The sequence below is a fragment of the Prionailurus viverrinus genome, chromosome D2 (genome assembly GCF_022837055.1).
Source record: "Prionailurus viverrinus isolate Anna chromosome D2, UM_Priviv_1.0, whole genome shotgun sequence".
NCBI lineage: Eukaryota > Metazoa > Chordata > Mammalia > Carnivora > Felidae > Prionailurus > Prionailurus viverrinus.
In genome coordinates, this window is record NC_062571.1 from 6,628,512 (window position 1) to 6,650,689 (window position 22,178).

At 48.2% G+C, this 22,178-nt stretch overlaps 1 protein-coding gene across 10 annotated transcripts in view; it reads right to left on the reverse strand.

Annotated features, from left to right (window-relative positions):
- Positions 1-22,178, reverse strand: part of SGMS1 (sphingomyelin synthase 1) — a 289,080-nt gene that overhangs the window by 83,899 nt on the left and 183,003 nt on the right. Inside the window, exon 1 of one of the 10 annotated variants that reach the window (XM_047824534.1) lies at positions 19,597-19,739. The exons of the other annotated variants lie outside the window; for them this stretch is intronic. The gene's annotated coding sequence lies outside the window, so the exon portion shown is untranslated. Of the gene's footprint in view, positions 1-19,596; positions 19,740-22,178 lie in introns of those variants that run through there. 10 annotated transcript variants of the gene reach the window in all.

Genomic DNA, 22,178 nt, shown 5'->3' on the forward strand with positions numbered 1-22,178 from the left:
AGCTAATCCATCACGGCTCCAACCCCTCGTCATAGTTAATAATTCTGTTATTTTTTTTTTTATAACGTGTATGTATATGTGTTTATATCATTGGCCTGCTTCTCCATTTGGTGGTTGTTCTGAAGTTTTCTTTTCTTTTCTTTTTAACGTTTCAGTTTAGTTGCTGATGGCAAATATTATGGCTAACCTCCCACAGTTCTCATTGTGACAACAGTTTTCATTTTTCCCCGTGTTTTCTTTTTCCAATTTTATTTTACTTTTTCACCGCAGTACCATTAACCCAGTGTGGCACCCGTTCCGGGGGTACCACCCAGGGACTCACCGATTCTCCACGTTACTCTGTGCTCACCGGTCAGTGCCCTTCATCCCCATCACTGTTCCACCCGTTGTATCTACTATCCTTAACAACACTTGACCCAGAGCCTGCTCTAACTCCGTCCCCGTTCAAGTGGTTGCCTGGCTTCTGCTCCCAGAAGAGGCGGCCCGACACACGCCCTTCGCCCGCCAGCATTTCTGCCGTAGGTCCCCTGGCAAACTTTCCAAGTGAAAGAAAGAGCAAGAATCTGCATTTCTCCAGGTCTGCGCCCAGCTGCACGGCCACACATCGGCGCAGCTCTCCAATCCCCAGGGTGCTCACCTCTCACAGCTACGGACAATGAAGGGCCACAATGTCGAGTCCTGAGGACTCAGTGAAGCCAGCACAGGCATGGCATGAACCTGGCAGCCGGCACACTTTATCGGACTTAACACGCCATGGCTTCCCCCACCTGGCGCCCTGACGCGCAGGGAGCCGGGACCCAGACCTGCTGACTCCTCCGTGCTCCAGGGATCAAGAAAGATTAGATATTCAGAAAACAAACAAAGCGGGGGAAAAAAATGAAGATAAAAACAAAACTTCATGTACGTTTCCCTAACTTTTCACAATAAGCTACTTTCACAATAAAATTCTAAGTAACAGTCACAGCCAAAGGGCAGAAAGGAAGAAGTGCCATGATTTTGCAAGTGTATTAAAACGGTTTGGGTACGAAATTCCCATCTGCATTCCAGTCTCCTGAAGTGACCCCTGGGCGACAGAGCATGGCAGGCCCGCCTGGGACCTCACACGGGCCGCTGAGCCGGGCCTGGGATGACGCCTGTGGCCTCCCCCTTGCCCCTTCCCCAGCAAGTCCTCCCTACCCTGAGGCCCTGGGCAGAGGTGCGTGAAGACAGGGTTCATTCCACTGAAATGGACCCCTAGCACAGGGGACCCCTAGCGAGCCCCTCTGGAGCAAAGACCAGGTCATCCTCTTCTTCGCTGTGTGGCCACTTCATGGAAGTGACTGAGAACAGCAGTGCCAGCCTCAGAAGCACAGAGAAGGCCTGACCACAGTGATCACCTCTCAGTAAATGTAAACCATCCCACGACACAACACAGAGAACAAAACGCACAGGTTTATTTATTTTTAATGTTTTTATTTATTTTTGAGAGAGAGAGAGAGACAGAGCATGAGCAGGGGAGGGGCAGAGAGAGAGGGAGACACAGAATCTGAAGCAGGCTCCAGGCTCTGAGCCATCAGCACAGAGCCCGACGCGGGGCTCAAACTCACGGACGGTGAGATCGTGACCTGAGCTGAAGTCGGACGCTTAACCGACTGAGCCACCCAGGCGCCCCTAAAACGCACAGGTTTAAATTAGAGATCTCTGCAAAGATTTCATGCGGTGAAAAGCAGCTGAAGGCCTTAAATTATGCCTGCTCAACATTTGCTCATTTACTTGGTGAGCATGGATTTACTGAATGCCCACTGTCTGCTGGGTGCAAATTTAGTTATCATAAGTCATCATATGAGCAAGGAGAGTGGTGGGCTCTAGGTAGAAAACATAAAAAGGAAACTGAATTTAAAAATGTCTATGAGGTTACAGTAAATTGAAGAAATACCAGGAGCAAAAATGTCCATGATCCAGAGCTGACGGCACACTGGGAATCAATTTATTTTTGGCATCTGTATAGTCAAGATACAGTATTTTCAGTTGGATGTTCTTTTCAGTGCCTTCTCCTTCTCCCTTGTTTTGGCCAAAATGACAAACCACAGGGACCCCGAGAAGAGAGAGGTCCTGAGAACTGGCCAGGTGTAAATGGTTATTTATCGAGCCCTAGTGAACTCACCCAGAAGACCCCCTTCCCTGAATCCCCAGCTGCAGGCCCTCTGACCTCCCGCTCATCCTTCTGGCTCCGGGATAGGGACTTCCTAGATTCTTTATCTTCCCTGCCCAATTGGACAGGACTGCCTTCTTTATCTTTGTAATTTGGTGACCACAAACATATTATTTAAAAACAACAGGAAAAGTCTGACACTGAGGGGGAATACAGCCCCAGAGTAGGAGGACCCTAGGCTCCTCTCATCCCACAAATACTATGTAGATAATTATCAAATCATCCTAAATATCCCAAAAACCGACCTGAAGATCGGCAGAACAAAACTCCATAACCAAAGCTGGATAAGAGGCCACGTCAAAGAAGGCAGGAAGTATGGAGATGCGGTTGAGGGAAAACACAGATCTTGGGTGCTGCGGAGAGGAGCGAGCCATGGTGGGAGAAGGCAAGAGAGGAGCACACCTGGAAGGCACAAGAAGAACTTTTCCCCAAAGCCATTGGGTTGGAAAACGAGAGGGGCTGAATTTTTTACTTCTAGCAACAAGCGGGGCTTAAAGCCAGTAGGCTTGGCTGGGATAGAGCCTGGAGGGCACTGTGCTGCTTCTGGAGAGAAGGCAGGAAAACCACCTGGGGGCAGACAGTGTGGGTGTGGAAACAACATCTGAAGAATGCCTGGGGCCAACTATTTGATCTCAGAGCACATCCCTGAGAGGCAGCCTCCAGGGAGATACCTCTCCAGGAACAAAGAAGCTGGCTAAGGCCATTTCCCTCCTCCACCCCTCAGCATAAGCACAGAGCCACCAGAGGGAAGCAGCAGGGTGCTGACACTGGCTGGCTGACGTGCTTTCGCCAAGTCCCACACCCTGTACTCTGGCAGGACTGCCCCTCTCGGTCATGCTTGCCTCTGTCCCAGCACAGCAGGCACCTTCCCACAGAAGAACAGCACAAACCGCTGCCCACAACATGTCCCCCAACCAGAGAGCTCTGCAGGGCCTCAGTTCTGGTGGAGGTGGCACCAGATCTCATATCACAAGCAGACCAGAACACACCTAGTTAAAACTCTCCACATTCAGGCTAGGGTCCAAGCACTGCCCACAGCAGACAAGGAGAGCCTCTGCAGACCAATGGTCTGAAGGTCGAGCAGCCAAAACACAACAGCAGAGCACAGGCAGCAACACACTGGAGACACTCCTTGAAGCACTGGCTCTGGGCACTACATGACCTTTTCTTCATAAGGTCATTACTTTCAGGAGCAGGAGACATAACTGACTTTTCTAACACAGAGAAGAAGGCAGAGACTTAGACAAAATCAAAGATGGAGGAATTTATCCCCAATGAAAAAACAAGATGAAGCCACAGCCAGAGATCTAGGAGAAACACACAAGTAACATGCCTGATGGAGAATTTAAAGCAACAATCATAAGGATACTCACTGGACTTGAGAGAAGAATAGAAGACATCAGGGAGATCCTTACCACAGAGATAGAAGAGTTAAAAAAGAATCAGAGACAAAGAGTGCAATAAAGGAGACTGCAAACAGGTGTGATGCAATGAACACAAGGATGGAGGAACCAAAGGAACTAATAAATGACACAGAACACAGAATTATGGAAAATAATGAAGATGAACAACAGAGTGAGAGAAGAATTAAACAACACGAGAATAGACTTAGTGAACTCAGTGACTTCATCAAACATAGTAGCATTTATATTACAGGGATCCCAGAAGAAGGAGAGAAAGAAAAGGGGGCAGAAAACTTACATGAAGACATAACAGCAGAAAGCTTCCCTAACCAGAGAAAGGAAACAGACATTCAGATCCTGGAGTAACAGAGAACACCCATAGAAATTAATAAAAGCAGGCCAACACCAAGACGTATTGTAAATAAATCTGCAAAATATAGTGATAAATGAAAAACAAACAAACAAACAAACAAAAAAAGCAGTAAGGCAAAGCGTGTTCTTAACTTACAAGAGAAAACCCGTAAGGCTAGGTGCAGATTTCTCCACAGAAACTTGGCAAGCCAGAAGGGACTGGCATGATATATTCAAAGTGCTGAGAAAAATCTACAGCCAAGAATACTCTATCCAGCAAGGCAGTCATTCAGAATAGAAAGACAAAGAGGTTCCCAAACAAGAATTAAAGGAGTTCATGACCACAAACTAGTCCTGCACAAACTAGTAAAGGGGACTCTGTGAATGGAAAGGAAAGAACATAAATGAGAACGTGAAGGTAGGAAACACAAAAGTAGTACAAATTAATGTTTCTATTTAAAAAAATCAGTCAAGGAACTCACAAAATAAAAGGAGGTTAAACATAACAACAAACACCTAAAACATGAGAAGGGCAGAAATAAAGAATGGGTTCAAACTTACACGACCATCAACTTGATACAGACTACTATATGCAGAAGACGTTATATACAAATTTAACGGTAACTACAACTTAGAAACTACTAATAAATATGCAATGAATAAAGAAAAAGGAATCAAAATATATCACTAAAGAAAACCAGCAAACCATGAAATAAAGATAAGAAAGGATCAGAGACCATCTCCAGAAACAACCACAAAACAGGTAATAAAATGGCAATAGATACAAGTCTATCAATAATAACTGTAAATGTAAATGGTCTAAACACTCTAATCAAAACACACAGGGTGAATGTGGGTAGAAAACAAGACCCACCTCTATGCTATCTACAAGAGAATCATTTCAGCCTGAAAGACACCTGCAGATTAAGAGTGAAGACATGGAGAAACATTCATCATACAAATGATCGCCAAATAAAAGTCAAAGTAGCAACATCGGACAAACTAGACTTTAATACAAAGTCTGTAACAGGAGACAAAGAAGGACACTATATAATAACAAAGGGGACAATCCAACAAGACAATATAACTACTGTAAATATTTATGCACCCAATATAGGAGCATCCAAATATATAAAACAATTGATAACAAACACAAAGGAAATAATCGATAGTAATACAACATTAGTAGGGGAACTTAACACCCCACTTAACAGATGGACGGGTCGTCTCAACACAAAATCAACAAGGAAGCAATGGCTTTGAATGACACATTGGACCGGATGAGTTTAACAGACATATTCAGAACATTCCATCCTACAACAGCAGAATACACATTCTTTTCAAGTGCACACGGAACATTTTCCAGAACAGATCACATATTAAGCCAAAAAACAGGCCTCAACAAATTCAAGAAAACCAAAGTCATACCATGTACCTTTTCTGACCACAATGCTCTGAAACTTGAAGTCAACCACAGGAAAAAATCTGGAAGGACCACAGACTCATGGGACATTAAATAATATGCTACTAGACAATGAATGAGTCAACCAGAAAATAAATGTTTTTAAATCCATCGAAACAAATAAAAATGAAAACACAATGGTTCAAAACCTTTGGGATGCAGCAAAGGCAGTTCTGAGAGAGAAGAATTTACCAATACAGGCCTACTTCAAGAAGCAAGAAAAATCTTACACTGAAAAGGGCAGAAAAAGAACAACAAACAAAGCCTAAAGCCAGCAGAAAGAAGGAGATAATAAAGATCAGAGCAGAAATAAATGACATAGAAACTAAAAAAATAAATAAAAATAATAGAACAGATCAATGAAACCAGGAACTGGTTCTTTGAAAAAATTGATAAAACTGACAAGTCTCCAGCAAGACTTACTAAAAAGAAAAGAGAAAAGACCCAAGTAAATAAAATCACAAATGAGAAAGGAAAGTAACAACCAACACCACAGAAATACAAACATTTATAAGAGATTATTATGAAAAACTATATGCCAACAAATTGGACAACCTGGAAGAAATGGATAAATTCCTAGAAACATATAAATTATCAAAACTGCAACAGGAAGAATGAGAAAATCTGGGGCGCCTGGGTGGCTCAGTTGGTAAAGCGTCCAACTTTGGCTCTGGGTATGATCTCACAGCTCGTGAGTTCAAGCCCTGTGTCGGGCTTTGGGCTGACAGCCTGGAGCCTAGAACCTGCTTCAGATTCTGTGTCTCCATCTCTTTCTCTAACTGTACCCTGCTTGTGTGCGTGCTCTCTCTCTCTCTCCTTCAAAAGTAAACATTAAAAAATTAAAAAGAAAGAAAGAAAGAAAGAAAGAAAGAAAGAGAGAGAGAGAGAGAAAGGAAGGAAGGAAGGAAGGAAGGAAGGAAGGAAGGAAGGAAGAGAAAGGAAAGAAAGAAAGAAAGAAAGAAAGAAAGAAAGAAAGAAAGAAAGAAAGAGAAAGAAAGAAAGAAAGAAAGAAAGAAAGAAAGAAAGAAAGAAAATTTGGACACACTAATTGCCAGCAATGAAATTGAATCAGTAATCAATAAGCTCTCAACAAACAAAAGTCCGGGACCAGATGGCTTCACAGACGAATTTTAAAAAGAGATAATACCTATTCTTTTCAAACTGTCCCAAAATATTGGAAAAGGAAAACTTCCAAATTTATTCTGTGAGGCCAGCATTACCCTACTACCAACACCAGATAAAGACACCACAGAAAAAGAAAACTATAGGCCACTATCTCTGACAGGCATAGATGCAAACATTTTCAGAAAAATACTAGCAAACGGAATCTAACAATACTTTAAAAACATCATTCACCACAATCAAGTGGGATGTATTCCGGGACAGCCAGGGTGGTTCAATATTCACAAATCAAGCAACGTGACCATCACATCAATAAGAGAAAAGAGAAGAACCATATGATCCTTTCAATAGAGGCAGAAAAAGCATCTGACATAGTGCAACATCCATTCATGATAAAAACCCTCAACAAAGTAGGTCTAGAGGAAATACACGTCAACAAAATAGGGGCCATGTATGAAAAACCCACTGCTAACATCATCCGAAACGGGGAAAATCTGAGAACAGGAACAAGACAGGGGTCTCCACTCTCATCACTTTTATTCAACACAGTCCTAGAAGTCCTAGCCACAACAGACAGCAAAAATGCATCCAAATTAGTAAGGAAGAAGTAAACCTTTCACTATCTGAAGGTGACATACTATACATAGAAAACCTGAACAACTCCACCAGAAAACCGCTAGAACTAATCGAACTATTTCAGTAAAGTCGCAAAATACCAAATCAACGTACGGAAACATGTTGCACTTCTATTCACCAATAACGGAGCTGTGGAAAGAGAAATTAAGAAAACAGTCCCATTTACAATTGCACCAAAGATAATGAGATTATCTAGGAATAAAGGTAACCAAAGAGATAAAAGACCTGTACTCTGAAAACTATAAAACACTGATGAAAGAAACTGAAGATAACACAAAGACATGGAGAGACATTCCACGCTCATTGACTGGAAGAAGAAATTCTGCTAAGATGTCTATACACCCAAAGTAATCTACAGACTGAATGCAATCCCTATCAAACTACCAACAGCATTTTTTACAGAGCTAGGACAAACAATCCTAAAATGTGGAGCCACAAAAGACACCGAATGGCCAAAGCAATCTTGAAAATGAAAAGCAAAGCTGCAGCTACTGTAATTCCAGATTTCAAGTTAAATAACAAAGCTGTAGTGATCAGAACAGTATGGTACTGACACAAAAACAGACACACAGATCAACAGAACACAATAGAAAAACCCAGAAATGAGCCCACAATTATATGCTCCATTTATCTTCAACAAAGCAGGAAAGAATACCCAAGGGGAAAAAGACAGTCTCTTCACAGATGGTGCTGGGAAAACTGGACAGCTACACGCAAAAGAATAACACTGGGCCACTTTCTTACAGCAAACACCCCCACACACAAAATTCAAAATGGATTAAAGACCTCAATTTGAGACCTGCAATCATAAAAGTCCATGAAGAAAGTATAGGCAGTAATCTCTGTGACATCGGCCGTTAATAGCTCTTTCCAGATGTTTCCTGAGGCAAGGGAAACAAAAGCAAGAATGAACTACTGGGATTCCATCAAAATACAAAATTTCTTCACAGCGAGGGAAACAATCAACAAAACTAAAAGGCTGCTGGCTACCTACTGAATAGGAGAAGGTATTTTTCAGATGATATGCAATAAAGGGTCATTATCCAAAATACATCAAGAACATACAAACTGAACACCCAAAAAATGGATAATCCGTGAAAAAAATGGTCAGAAGACATGAAGAGACATTTTTCCAAAGAAGACACACAAATGGCTAATAGACACGTGAAAAGCTGCTTAAACACCCCTTAGCATCAGGGAAATGCAAATCAAAACCACAAGATATCACCTCACACCTGTCAGAATGGCTAAAATCAACAACTCAAGAGACAACGGGTGTTGGCAAGGATACGGAGAAAAGGGGACCGTCGTGCCCTGTTGGTGGGAACGCAGACTGGTGCAGCCACCGTGGAGAACAGTATGGAGGTTCCTCAAAAAGTTTAAAACGGAGCTACCCTACGTCCAGCAAATGCACTCCTAGGTATTTATCCAAGTTAAAAAAAAAAAAAAATGAACTAAGTGGTACATGCATCCTTATGTTTATCGCAGCATTATCAATAACAGCCAAATTATGGAAGCAGCCCAAATGTCTGTCGACTGACGAATGGATAAAGAAGGTGTGGTGTGTATACGTATATTTACACACATATATACATACACACCAGAGAACATATACAATGGAGTATCAGCCATAAAACAGAATGAAACCTTGCCAGTTGCAACCACGTGGATAGAACCAGAGAGACTAATGCTAAGTAACATGTCTGAGAAAAATACCATATGATTTCACTCACAGGGAAAATTTACCAAACAGAAACAAGCAAAAGGAAAGAAAGTGAAAGCAAGAAACGCACTCTTCTCTACAGAGAACACACTGATGGTCGCCGGAGGGGAGGCGGGTGGGGGATGGGATAACAGGTGACTGGGGACGAAGGCGTGTGCTTGTCGTGATGACCGCGGGGTGACGTTCGGAGGTGCGGAATCACTACCTTGAACTCCTGAAACTAGTGTTACACTGTAGGTTAACTCGCTGGAATTAAAATACTAACTTCGATTAAGAAAAAAAAAAACAAACACCTTGCAAACAACGTACTTCAGCAAGTTTTCAACCAATTTAAGAACCTAAAACTGCGCCCCCTCTGCCGCAGGGTCTGCGCCACAGCCCCCGCCCCGAGGGGGTTGGGAGTCCCGCTGGAGGGACGCAGTGAAAGCGATTTGCTGGACGCCGCGTGTCCGAAGGGGCTCACCCTGCCCCCAGCACCCTGCACCCCGCTCGACAGGTACTCGGCTCAAACACAGCGGGCTGCCAGGCGTGGGCCCTTCCCGTCCCTGGTGGCTGGCTCTACCCCAGCGAAGGGCCTGCCCCACGCGACGGAGGCCCCGGAGGAAGACTCGGCACGTCCCTCGCCGCGGACCCGTCTGGACCCCCTCTGTGGCTTCGGCCCGGCTGCCCCTTGAGGGTCAGTACCCGGGCCCCCCATTCGTTTCCGCAGCCCGAGCCGCGTGACTTCCAGCTGCGGCCGACCCCCAGGTCACGTGCCCGGCTCGCAGCCCGGGTACAAGCCACCTCACCAACCTCCCCTGCGCAGTGAATCCAAGCGGCTTCTAGTCTCCTGCCTTGGGCCCGGGCCAACCAGCACCGGCCGTGCCCCACCTGCCCAAGGTTCAGCCCGGGCTGCTCTCAAACCTGCCAGGCTCTGCTACAATGCCAAGTTCAAACGTGCACAAACCTAAAATTTTCAGCGACGTACCTTCATTTGGCTTAAAGGAGCAAAGTAAGCCCTGAAAATGTTTTGATTTACACAGGAATTCCTGGACAAGGGATTCAGTGCCGTTCGGCCTTTCTTCTCCCTGAGGCCGCACGCACCACCTTCCGGAGCAAGAGGAGGAAAATGTTCTGTATCTGCTCCCCGCCCCCCCCCCCCCCCCCCCGCGAGGTCCGCGTGGCTACCGAACACCTGAATGCAGCGGGTGCGCGTTAGAAACCGGATTGTTCATTTTAGTGCATTTTCACTGCACGGTCACGTATGTGCTGTAGAAGTCTGCACGTGGCCAGCGGCCAGGGGACCGGGCAGCAGAATGCGCGCGGCCACGCCCACTGTGGGGCAGGAGCTATGCCGAGGGCGTTCTGTGGGCTGTGGTGGGGCACGGACGGTGTAGACACAGCCTCTGTAGAGGGATCAGTCCCTCTAGCGGACTCGAGTCACAGTTTAAAAACAACTCCCAGCCTCCCTGCTCCCCACCACGGACATGCCATGTTTGGAGACTGTGGTCCAGGCGGTTTCAGAGAAGGAAGCTCCTCGGAACACGGTGGCAGCCTGAGAAGGAAGAAGTCGGGAGGACACGGTGGGGGCTAAGGACAGGCCTGGACTTGAATCCAGGGCCGGGAAGGGGAGTAGCTCTTCACGCACAGAGAGCATTAGATGTCTTTCTGTTTTCCACCTGCTGGTCGGCTCCCTGCAGGGTCACTGGGACGCAGTGGTTTTTGCACCACACGCCATCTGGCCATCCTAACACCCCGGAGTCTGTGGAACACTGTGCCCCCCAACCTCCCCGATCTGGGCTGGCTGGTGAGGACTGGTTTCTGGGTTGGAAACATTCATTTCCATATCTCCACCTGAGGCACGGACGGACACAGTCAGAGTAAACAACATCAGGCTCCTGACCCTCCCGAGGACTCCGCTCCTGGAAGTGAATGCTAAGGCTGTAAGAAGGTGACTCTCCCGGGTGACCTGCTAGACAGGTCTTCCTCCAACGGCTGCTATTACTGTCAACAACGTGGACGGCAGGAAAACTTCCAGCTTAACAGTGTCAACAAAGTATTAAAAAAGCAGTCTTGTATGAATAGATTTTAAAAGGAACCACAGCTTCCAGAACCCCAGATGCCCAAAAGACGGACATATCATCTTGACAACCAAGTAACCGCAGACTTCTTTTATTTAAAACTTTATTTCCTTGTATTTATTTAAAACCTTTAAAAGAATCTTAGCAATAAAAAACCACAGTGGGGGCACCTGTGGCCCAGTCAGTTAAGCATCTGACTTTGGCTCAGGTCATGATCTCACAGTCCGTGGGTTCAAGCCCCACGTCGGGCTCGGGGCTGACAGCTCACAGCCTGGAGCCTGCTTCGGATTCTGTCTCCCTCTCTCTCTGCCCCTCCCCCGCTTGTGCTCCGTCTCTCTCTGTCATAAAAAATTTTTAAAAAACACACAATGAAAAAAACCAGTGACATTCTGGCTATGAACTGCTCTGACTGGGGGCTTCTCTGGCTGCTAGGTAATCTGTGCGATTTCCTGACAATTACAGGATAGGCTCCCTAGCGAAGCCGGAATGGGTGAGATGACGTTGTAACTACAACGATGTGTCCCGGCTCGCTTTACTCATGCTCACGGGAGTCACTCACAGGACGAACCCCGCATTTCCAGCATGAATAAGCACTGAGCTACACTCCGTTTTTCTCAACACTTTCGAAGCAGCAGAAGGAGCACACGCACAAACCGAAAAACACACGAGACTGGTACTGCAACGGACATCACACCCTTGCCTCACCAGTCCCAGAGACGAGCACGCTCACGGTGAAGACGGGCACCAGCCGCGAAGCAAGCGTGTCTGCAGGGTACCGTCCCCTAGAGGACTCGCCGGGGTGGCCCCTTAGCCTTGCGGTTCATCAGCAAGACGATCAGGAGACGGCACATGCTAACCGCACTCACGGGGCGTTAAAATAAAAATGCCAGCTGAACACGTGTGGGGAGAAGTACAAACCGTCACGTAGCCCAGAGGCTGGAATCTGCTGGCTGTGTATTTGCTCGAAGCAGAATTCACGAGGAACCCCACGAGCAATCCCAAGAAAGCATGGTGGGCATGGGACGGAGCTACGTTCTGTGGCTTCCTGGGTGGCTGACACCGCAGCGTGAGGTGGGGGGGGGGGGGGGGGGCTCTGCGGGGGTCAGGGGCCAGGGCAAGGCAAAGCGCGGTCTGGAACCTAACAGTTGGATCTCAAAGGCGCACAGACGGCCCCGACACAGTGACAGGATCCCCCACGGACCCGCTCACCCCGCACATGTCTTTTGGTCCCTTTCGGGGTCTGGTCTTCTCTCCCAAGTGAGAAGGGGTGAGGGGTCTACCCGGCCCTCACGTCCGGTACCCACAGAGCAACCACGCTGCTGGTGGAAACCGGCGATTCCAGTGAAATGAAGGCTCTAGGAATTTCTGGGAGGGGGATCGGATGTTTTTTCAGAGAGGAAGACTACACCCACGAGACCTATGTAAATCAGTACATCAAAGAATTCATCACACACCAAGCTTAAACTGTGAAGAATACAAGCCCATGGACACGGGTCAGGAGGTGCACTGTTCTGTTCTACTTTGACACTTTTATTAAATCGCTCTGCTCCCTCTGTGTCCGAGATGTGTCTGGGCCTTTCGGCGGGACTCCGTTTCAACCTGCAAAAACCTATCTTCACGTCTGGTGACTCGGCACAAGTCTAGAACCCGCGATCTCGCTAGCAAACAGTGCGGCACGTGACCCGACAGAAGCAAATACACGGTCAGCCTTCGAGCCCTTTCAACATGCCTGTCGCAGCTCAGGGAATTTTCTAGTCTGACCCACATCTAAGAAAGCAAAGTGATGCGGAAGAACCCTAAGCGGGGAAATCATCGAATCGGGCTTCAAGAATTGTGGCCATGGCACTACCTAGGACTCTACGTTGTCTGTCATCTCCTTCGTCCATCAGTAACCTGACTTTCAGCTCGTCTGGATGATCAACCTCTTTCCTTCTGACCGCACAGAGGTCTGCGACTCTGTGTACCCAGCTCAGGGTTCTCTGGTAGAACCACCGAGTTTCCGTCATTATTGCTCTCAACCCAGCAACCCTCAGGCAGCGTGAGGCCAGGAGCGTCTGGCACGTCACCTTCTCTTTACGTTTAATCAGGGGAGTTAAGCAAGTTTGAAGGGTGGCCTCATGACGGCCTACGAGCACTACGGGGCTTAGCCTGTGTCGCAAATTCCTCAGAAGTGGGTTTTGATCCCCAAGTCCTTCCTCTTCCACGTGCCGCTTGGGCTGTGGCTGCTGCGCTTTGCTCCCGGGCCGTTCCTGCTCTAACAGCGTGAAGTCTCTCCGCTGCTCCAAGAGGAAAGACTTCCACAAACCCAGAGACAGGCAAGTTGCCGGGAGAGCATACTGACATTCACTCCACTCGAGGGCTCAAGTCCCGTGTTCAGTAGGATGCAAACGATTCAGTTCAAAGGCAGCAGGGACCTTGAGCGCAAAAACGAAATCTCTTTAAGAATCCACTAACAGCTACCCTACAACCAAGCAATTGCACTACTAGGTTTTTATCCAAGGGATGCAGGAGTGCTGTTTCAAAGAGACACATGCACCCCCATGTTTATGGCAGTACTATCGACAATAGCCAAAGTATGGAAAGAGCCCAAATGTCCATCGACGGATGAATGGATAAAGAAGATGTGGTATATCATACAATGGAGTATTACTCGGCAATCAGAAAGAATGAGATCTTGCCATTTGCAACTGCGTGGATGGAACTGGAGGGTATTATGCTAAGCGAAATTAGCCAGTCAGAGAAAGACAAAAATCATATGACTTCACTCCTATGAGGACTTTAAGAGACAAAACAGATGAACATAAGGGAAGGGAAACAAAAATAATATAAAAACAGGGAGGGGGACAAAACAGGAGAGACTCATAAATATGGAGAACAAACAGAGGGTTACAGGAGGGGTGGTGGGAGGGGGGAAATGGGCTAAATGGGGGAGGGCACCAAGGAATCTCCTCCTGAAATCACTGTTGCACTATATGCTAACTTGCATGTAAATTAAAAAATAAATTATTAAAAAGAAAAAAAAAAAAGAGTCCACTAACTAACTCCAACCCTCCAACCTGAGTAAGAGCCTCTTGCTAAGCCAGGGAACTTTTCACTGCTGCGTCTCTCCGGCCAATCCTGGAAGACGAACCGGGCTGCAAAACTCTCTCCCTTTACAAAGCAGAGAGCAGGTGGGCTGTGGGCACCGTGGGCGGCTTGACCAATCTTTCCACCCACGCCTCATCACACACGCACCAAATCCCTCTTAAGTCAGATACACGAACTTTCCACTGATCTCACGGATGTGCTGCCTGACTCACGGATGGCCTCCGGACTCCTAGAACGCGACTGCCACACCAATGCGGTGACAGGAAGAGCAGTCACGTGAAAGCTTTGCTGCATCTTCCGTGGGGAGGCTGAGCGGGTATAGGAAGTCACTGAGGCTGCAGAGTTCACACGTTTGCGTGTACACGAGGCTGGGGGTGCTGCCTGTACCTTAAGGCACTAGGAAATCTATTAAGAGACCACAATATCAAGAGTAGGATGAGAAAACAGAGTTAATTAAACTGCCCAAGATCAAACGCTCCAAACAAGTTTTTACGGTAGAACAGCTCACAGAGGCAGAAAGGCCCCGGGCTGGTCCCAGCAGCGGGGTGGGGGTGGGGGGGTGAGTACAGGGCTGGAGAGGGGGGCGGGTAACAGGGCTCTTGCTGTGCCCGCTCTGGAGCGTTTCTGCCCTCGGTGCATGCCACGGGCCTTCCCCACAGGCCACAGTTCACACTTCCTAAGACTCCAGCCTCCTGAATCCTGACCAGGACCCCTTTTCTGTTTCTTGTCTTTCTGCTATTAGAAATCCAATTTCTCTATTCATCCTCTTTCCAAGTCTCACATGTCAGCAAGCCTCGGTTAATCCCACCACCAAAACCAATCAATAGATAAAAGTTAATTAAAAACAAAACAAAACAATGGCTTACCACTGTGCCTACGAACCGGACTGCAAGATTTATGTACGTGGCCTCGTTTATTCCTGTGACTCTCATGAGACAGGGACTGGGTTTTCACAGATAAAGAAACTTGCCCCAAATCACACAGCGGGTTAATTCAGTACGGCCGAGATGCAAACACAGGCTTATCTGACTCCTGAACCCCTGTAAAATACTCCTCCGGGGAACGGAGCAAATGAGATCTTGCTGGGCTGCTAATAAAGTGTAGACGCTGTATACGTGTGCACATTCCAGAACGCATGAACTCTCCCAGGCCCTTTCCTAAACAGACCCTTAACGCTCCCTCTGACAGAGCTAGAGCAAAGATCAGGATTCAAATTTCAGGAACACATACTGAAGAGTGAACAAGCAGGGGCTTTCAACCTCAGCACTGATGACATGCGGACTGGACCTTTCATTCCTGGGCGAGGGGCTCCTCCCACGCAGGCAGCCGCTAGCAGCGTCCCGGGCTTCTGCGCACTGAACGTGCACAGCACACTCCTCCCCACCAGCCCGGGAAACCACTGCGTTCAGCTGAGTGCCTCAGATCGCATCACTGTTAGTTAGATCATACTGATACCAAGAAAGAGCGCTTCTAACTTCTAGTTTCATGGAGATTTCTAGGATACCAGACGACAGCTCCTTAAGAGAAAGCACCTGCTGGACTGGATAGAACATACACAACTGAGAACGTGACCCCCTGTGTTTCACTTTACAGGACCCAACGACCATCTTTCAGCCTCTGCGCGAAGGTACGCGTCCCCAGCATCTTCAACCTCTGTTCAAAGTTTCCAGACCCGTGGCCAAACTGGATTACCCCATTCTGGGCACACACTGAAACACAGACCGAGAAACGTACACAGCCTTGCCCAAAGTGGTAAAGGCAGGATCAACAGAGGACTAGCGTCTCACATATACAATTTACATTAGGCTTGGTTTTTAAGCACTTCACGTGGATTATCTAATTTAATCCTTGGACATCTTTGACAACCATATAAAGTAGGTATTACTGACCGCGTTTTATGAATGAAGAGACAGAGGCCCAGAACAGTCAAGTAACTTGCCCGAAGTCAAGCCAGAGTCCCTGCTCTGTTTTTTTGTTTTTTAAGTTTGTCCACTCATTTTGAGAGGGAGAGAGAGAAAGAAAGAGGGAGGGAGGGAGGGGCAGAGAGAAAGGGAGAGAGAATTCCAAGCAGGATCCATGTTGTCAGCGCAGAGCCTAACTCGGGCTCGAGCCCATGAACTCTGAGATCATGACCTGAGCCAAAACCAAGAGTCGGACGTTCAACAGACTGAGCCCCCCAGGCGCCCCCGAGTCCCCGTTCTTTACCACCATCTCCAGTGCTCCAGAGAACTCAGGGACCGTCGCCTCCTTGGTTCTAAATACTCCACCTCCGCCAGTGCGTGAGGTCTTTCCTCCAACTGTTATCAAGGGCCCCACACCACTGGCACCTTGCGCGAGGCTGACGTCACCCTCCCGACCATCCCCCTTTGGGACAAGACACAAACCCACTTGTCCCACCTACATCTGTCCCACCTTGAGCAAAGAACACAGAGCACTTTTGTTAACTGTCTGGCTGAGGCCGACCTGTCATCGCCTACGGCAATGCTGACATACCTGTCCGGTCACCACCAAAAAGGAAATGAGGTCAGATGGAAAGGAGTGACGCTGGATACCAAACGTCGCCACTCTTTCTAAATCGATCGCTACCCGTCTTTTCAAGACTGTCAGTTATAGTTCTGCTAGATGATGCCAACGTAAGCCCTGAGTGTCAAGTTTCCAGAACTGACCATCCCCCCCACCCCCAGTTTTGAAAGCCAAGCTGCCCGGCACACTTCCTCCTCTCCATGATTTTCGCAAGATAACCCCCCAGGGGTGTTATCATCACACCGGCATGTGCTTTCAACATCCTCCAGAACTCAAGTCACTTAGTGCGGCGAGGATTTAGACAGGTTTCGGGAGGAGGCCACGGCATTGGCATCTTGCCACGGAAGGCAGGTGGGCGTTCTGTGTCAACAGACGGTGACGACGACAAGGTGGGGGTGTGAGCGGTACCCAGTTCTGGCATAGATACTGCAGCTCACGGCCTCGTTCTCTTTCATTGGGACATCCCAAGAGACGACCCAGCAGATGGACCCTCCAGCTGTCGGCCGCCCCTGGTGAGACACACGGAGACTTCGTCACCTTCGCCTGACAAGAAAAGTCGTAGCGCGCGGAGCGTGACCTTCACGACCTCACCGTTCCTAACAGACAGGTGCGACGCTAACCTGTGTGCTGAAAACAAGTTTAAAAATGTGTCATATCATGGAGAAATTACTGCGGGTGCACGCTCACACGCAGAGAATACCACCGCTGGATGTCCACGGACCAGGCGGCTTGATTCGACAACGACAGAACTCCTGAGCTGCCCTTGCCCTTGGGTGAATGAGGAGCAGGAAGAATCTGCAAGTCCACAATGAAAAGGGCTTCAAAGAAAAAAAAAACCCAGTAGAAAGTCACCCTAAATCAGTAACTATGAGGCGGTCACATGCGCTAACAGGTTCATCGAGAAAAGGGCTTTGCTTGGTTAATATTTGAAGACCATGGGCTCCCAAAGTAAATGCGTTATTCCTTGAACTCCGGCATTTTGGCACGGGGGCAACAAAGAGCGTTTAAAATCACACACACACACACACACACACACACACACACACACACACACACACACCTGCTCTGAAGAAACTCCTGTGGATTATTTCACATGGAAAAATGACCAAATCTTAAACGCCACCTTCGAGTGTAAACCCAGCTCACCGGCTGTGAAATCTGGAGATGATGTAACCTTGCCAAAGCTGCTTCTTCAACTATAAAACAAACAATACCTCTATCCCTCGGCAATAATGTAAACATTAAATGAGATATGGGCGTAAAGCATCTCACTGCCTGATAATAGCAGGTCCTTAAATGCCCGGCCCTGTCACAATTATTAGGCAAAGCTCAAATCAAAATCGAATTTATGGGCGCCTGGATGGCTCAGTCGGTTAAGTGTCCAACTCTTTTTTTTTTTTTTGGATGTTTATTTATTTTTGAGACAGAGAGAGACAGAGCACGAACCGGGGAGGGTCAGAGGGAGGGAGACACAGAATCCAAAGCAGGCTCCAGGCTCCGAGCTGTCAGCAGAGAGCCCGACGCGGGGCTCGAACCCACGGACTGAGATCGTGACCTGAGCCGAAGTCGGATGCTTAACCGACTGAGCCACCCAAGCGCCCCTAAGTGTCCAACTCTTGATCTCAGGGTTCCTGACTTCAAGCCCTGAGTGGGGCTTCTCTCTCTCTCTCTCTGCCCCTTCCCCATATTCTCTCTCTCTCAAAATAAATAAACTTGAAAAAGGAAACTTAAAAAAATCTAAGTTTATTTCATCCCTTTAGATTTTAGACACTGGAGAGATTTACCAAAATATTTTCCCCTTGTCACCGCCTGTGGGGGGAGTTTTCCGACTACCCCAGGGCGCTTCACGCCATTTCTTTCGATATCACAGGCTGGTCCTCAAAAGAACCAGGATTCCGTGTTGTCACATCTCACACAGAGGCACTTGATGAGTTAAAGTCAGAGCGACAGAGCAACAAGCCTGTGAGCTTGGACACAGCGCTACCCGGAGGTCAAGGTGTAACTAATTAAAAATTCCATCCAATTAATTTAATTACTACATGTGGATTTCTTTCTAGAGAGGTTTCCTTCCCAGAGCTACGAAGTCAGCTGCAAAGCGCCGTTCTGCCACAGGGCCTGTCGGCTTGCAGTCGTCTCTGTCTCCGTGAATGAAGGAGAAGGGCACCACTCACAGCTTCGCCATTCACGTTCGCAACTTCGCGTTCAGTTTACAACCTTCCCGCCACCCGCTCCGCTACCAGGACGCCCTCGGCCCGCCTTGCCTGGACGGTCCGTGTTTCCGACGGCGACAGACGCCTGTGGCACTGTGTGCGTCCTCAGCCAACCAGAATAATCACGAGATTCGGCTTCTCCTGTCCCGGACACCTCCCCACCCCCTCGCAAAAACATACTTCACGTACAGCACACAAACAAATCTCAGTGCAGTGGCGGACTCGTATTCGACACAGGAAGATTTTTAAGGAAGTTCCACGATTTTATTTCTACGTACAGTTTCAAGGGAGAAGGCAACAGGGTGGAGAGGGGACTGGACGGAGACCTCAGATCCCCGGGCTGTCACTTCGGTGTGACTTGGCCGCCGCGCAGAGCAAGCACCCACGGGGCCGGGGGCGCCAGGCCGGGCATTCTGCGGGGACTTCTATGCACCGGTCACGCGAGCACTTGCTGGCCACAACGCTCAGGGCGCGTGGCGGCGGAGTAAACACGCGGAGCACGTGCTGCCCTGGCCCCGGCTCCCCGCCAGCACGGGAGCTCGCCGGGGACGTTCGGCAGGCACGGGCGCTGGACCTTGAGGGGGGACTCCCCCAAACCCAGGAACCTGGCCGTCCGCGCAAGCCCGCCCGCCCGAAAGGCTGCCCCGGGGACGCGCGACGCCCCCAAGCGGAGCCGCGCCCCGCGCACGTGCGGCGCGTCCGCGCACGCCGCCTCCCGCACCCGGGCCCGCCCGCACCCGGGCCTGCCGTCTCCGCCAGCGCGGCGCGCGGCGCGCACCGCGCACGGCACCCGATCCGCGCCACGCGTCCCCGAAGGCGCACGCTTACGTCTCCGGTCCCCGGGGGCGGTCTCGGGACGGTTCCTGGGGCGCCGAGTGAGCGCGCGCGCGGCCCCGGCGGGGAGGGGGACGGAGGGGGGCGCCCCGGGCCCTGCGCCTCGCCCCGCGGCCTGGCCGGCCGGCGCGCGCCGACCCCGACACGGACACCCGCGCGGGGCTCCGGGGCGCGGGCAGCTGGCGCGCCGACTGCCGCTCCCGAGGCTCCGCGCGGAGGCCGCGGGCGTGGCCGGGCGGCGGAGGGTTTTTGGAATGCAGGGTGTGGCCGTCTAACACAGCAAAAAAGAAATGAGTCAGCCCGGGCAGTCCTAACCAATAAGCGTGTTCACTGGCGGCTAAGGCGGAACTTTCCTTTCTTGATTTATATCGGGCTTCGGGGCCGTTTTACAGCCTTTAAAACAAAAAAACAAAAAAAATCTTTTTTTTTTTTTTTCTAACTTCAGCCTCTAACAACTTCAAGGAAATGGTGGATGGCTCTTCAGAAACTCTTTCCAAACAAGAATTAATCTTGTTATGAAATACTTGAGCAGTGGATGGACGCTGATTTCCACTCCTTCAGGGAAAAGTTCTCGAGTTAGGCGGTGATTCTGGATGTAATGAGCATGGGATCTGGGATCACGGCAGATTCAGACCTGACCTCTGACACGAATGACCTTGGGCAAGTTAATTATCTGCAGAGAAGGGGGACCAAACACCCGCCTGACACGGCTTGTGGGACAGCTCGTATGTCACAATACATGGACAGCGTTTTTGGCACAGTGCTGGACATACAGCAGGCACTCAACGGTGCTGTCTTGTCCCTCTAAGCTCTGAGTCAGAATCACCAAAACTATGGACCAAGTGGCCTTTAAAAAAAAAAGTCTTTTCAATGTTAAAATATCCAAATAATTTTAGAGCTGAAATAGTACTCTGGTGTTGTATGGTCGGAGTCCCTTATTTGAGTGATTAAAAAAAAAAAAAAAATTAAAGAGGAGTGCCTGGGTGGCTCAGTCTCCGCTCAGGTCATGATCTCAGGGTTTGGTTGCTGGGATTGAGTCCCAGGTGAGGCTGATTGGAGCCTGCTTGGGATTCTCTCTCCCTCTCTCTCTCTCTCTCTGCCCCTCCCCTGCTCGCACGTGTTCTCTCTCTCTCTCTCTCAAGATCAACATTTTTTTTTAATTAAAGAAACTTTTGATTCAGGATCCTTGGATTTGGTGTTATACAATAGGAGCTTTACTACCAAAAAAAAAAAAAAGGCTTAAAATGGAAATGATTTCATTGACGCCACAGTAAATCAACTGTTAAAAAAGTAAAAATGATTTTCAAATATTCCATCTGGGTTACTGTGCCCTAAACATAACTCTGGAGGAAAAATACTTAAAGGAAACTTTAGGTAACTGGGAATTGGCAAATCACAGAAGCCTCCAGAACCACCAGGTTCTGTGGACCAGTAAAGAAAGGAGTTGATGGTTAGTGGGAGTAGAGAGTTTTAGCAGAGTAAGAATTTTTTTTTTAAGTTACAAAGAAAATCTTCTTGGCTTTGGAGAAGATCTCCTAAGTTTAACTTTCGCACATTTGTTCAGAACCAGTCATTCTATGGGCCAAAATGTCTTCAAAATACTCAACAGCAAAGATGAGATCTAGAGTGAGATCAAATTGGACCCTTTCTGAACTGGGATTTTCTGCAAACCAGCATGTAAGAGTGAAAGAACAGGGCACCAGGAAGCCAGAGCTGCAGCTCTAATCCCAGCTCTGCCCATGAGTGACCAGGAAGCCAGCCCTAAGCAAACTGCTTCATCATCTCTCTTAAGGGCTCTAAGAATTCCTCCACCTGACAGACCAACGTTATGGTCAAAAAGGGCAGGTGCAAGGTAAGCCTACGACCTCACACTGATGCTTAGTAACAGGCATACATTCGCCCAGTCTAGATGATGAAGCTGAGAATCTCTGTTGACTCTCACATAAAAGTAATCTTATCATCCTGGATGCTTTAAGTTAAATTCTGGAGTCATCTGAGCCCTGCCCCTTTCCAGAGAATTCAGTATCAACAGGTATGATGAGGGCCTCCTATGTGGGCTTCACATATCTGTACCGTTTTCCCCCATTCCCAGCTCATGCACTCATCCCCCTATGCCAGGTCACCAAGGCTGGGTGTCCCTTGAATGCTGTTCCAGCGGCCAGGTCCCTCCCTCTGTGCTCCTAATGCATCATCGCCAGCACCTGATAAATGTGAAAGTCCAGCATGCCACCATGTCATAAACCTTCCCTCTCTCTACCAATTAACCTGGTTTTATAGCAGAGATCAAAAGGAAAATATTTGCTTTATAGGCAACTTTCCTCAAACAGTCACGCAAATTAATATGTATTTTTAAGCACAGTGATTTTCTGTTTACAAAACTATTATAACCAGTTATACTGGCCAAACTGATAATATGTTGGCTGTTACACCATGAATAGCTCTTTTATATCAGAAGGATACACACACACACACACACACACACAACCTACAGGTATGTGAGCAACTCCGTAAACAACACCTACAGTCTCGAAAATGCAATTGTCCGTGTGTGTAGACATACACAGATACAGTGAAGT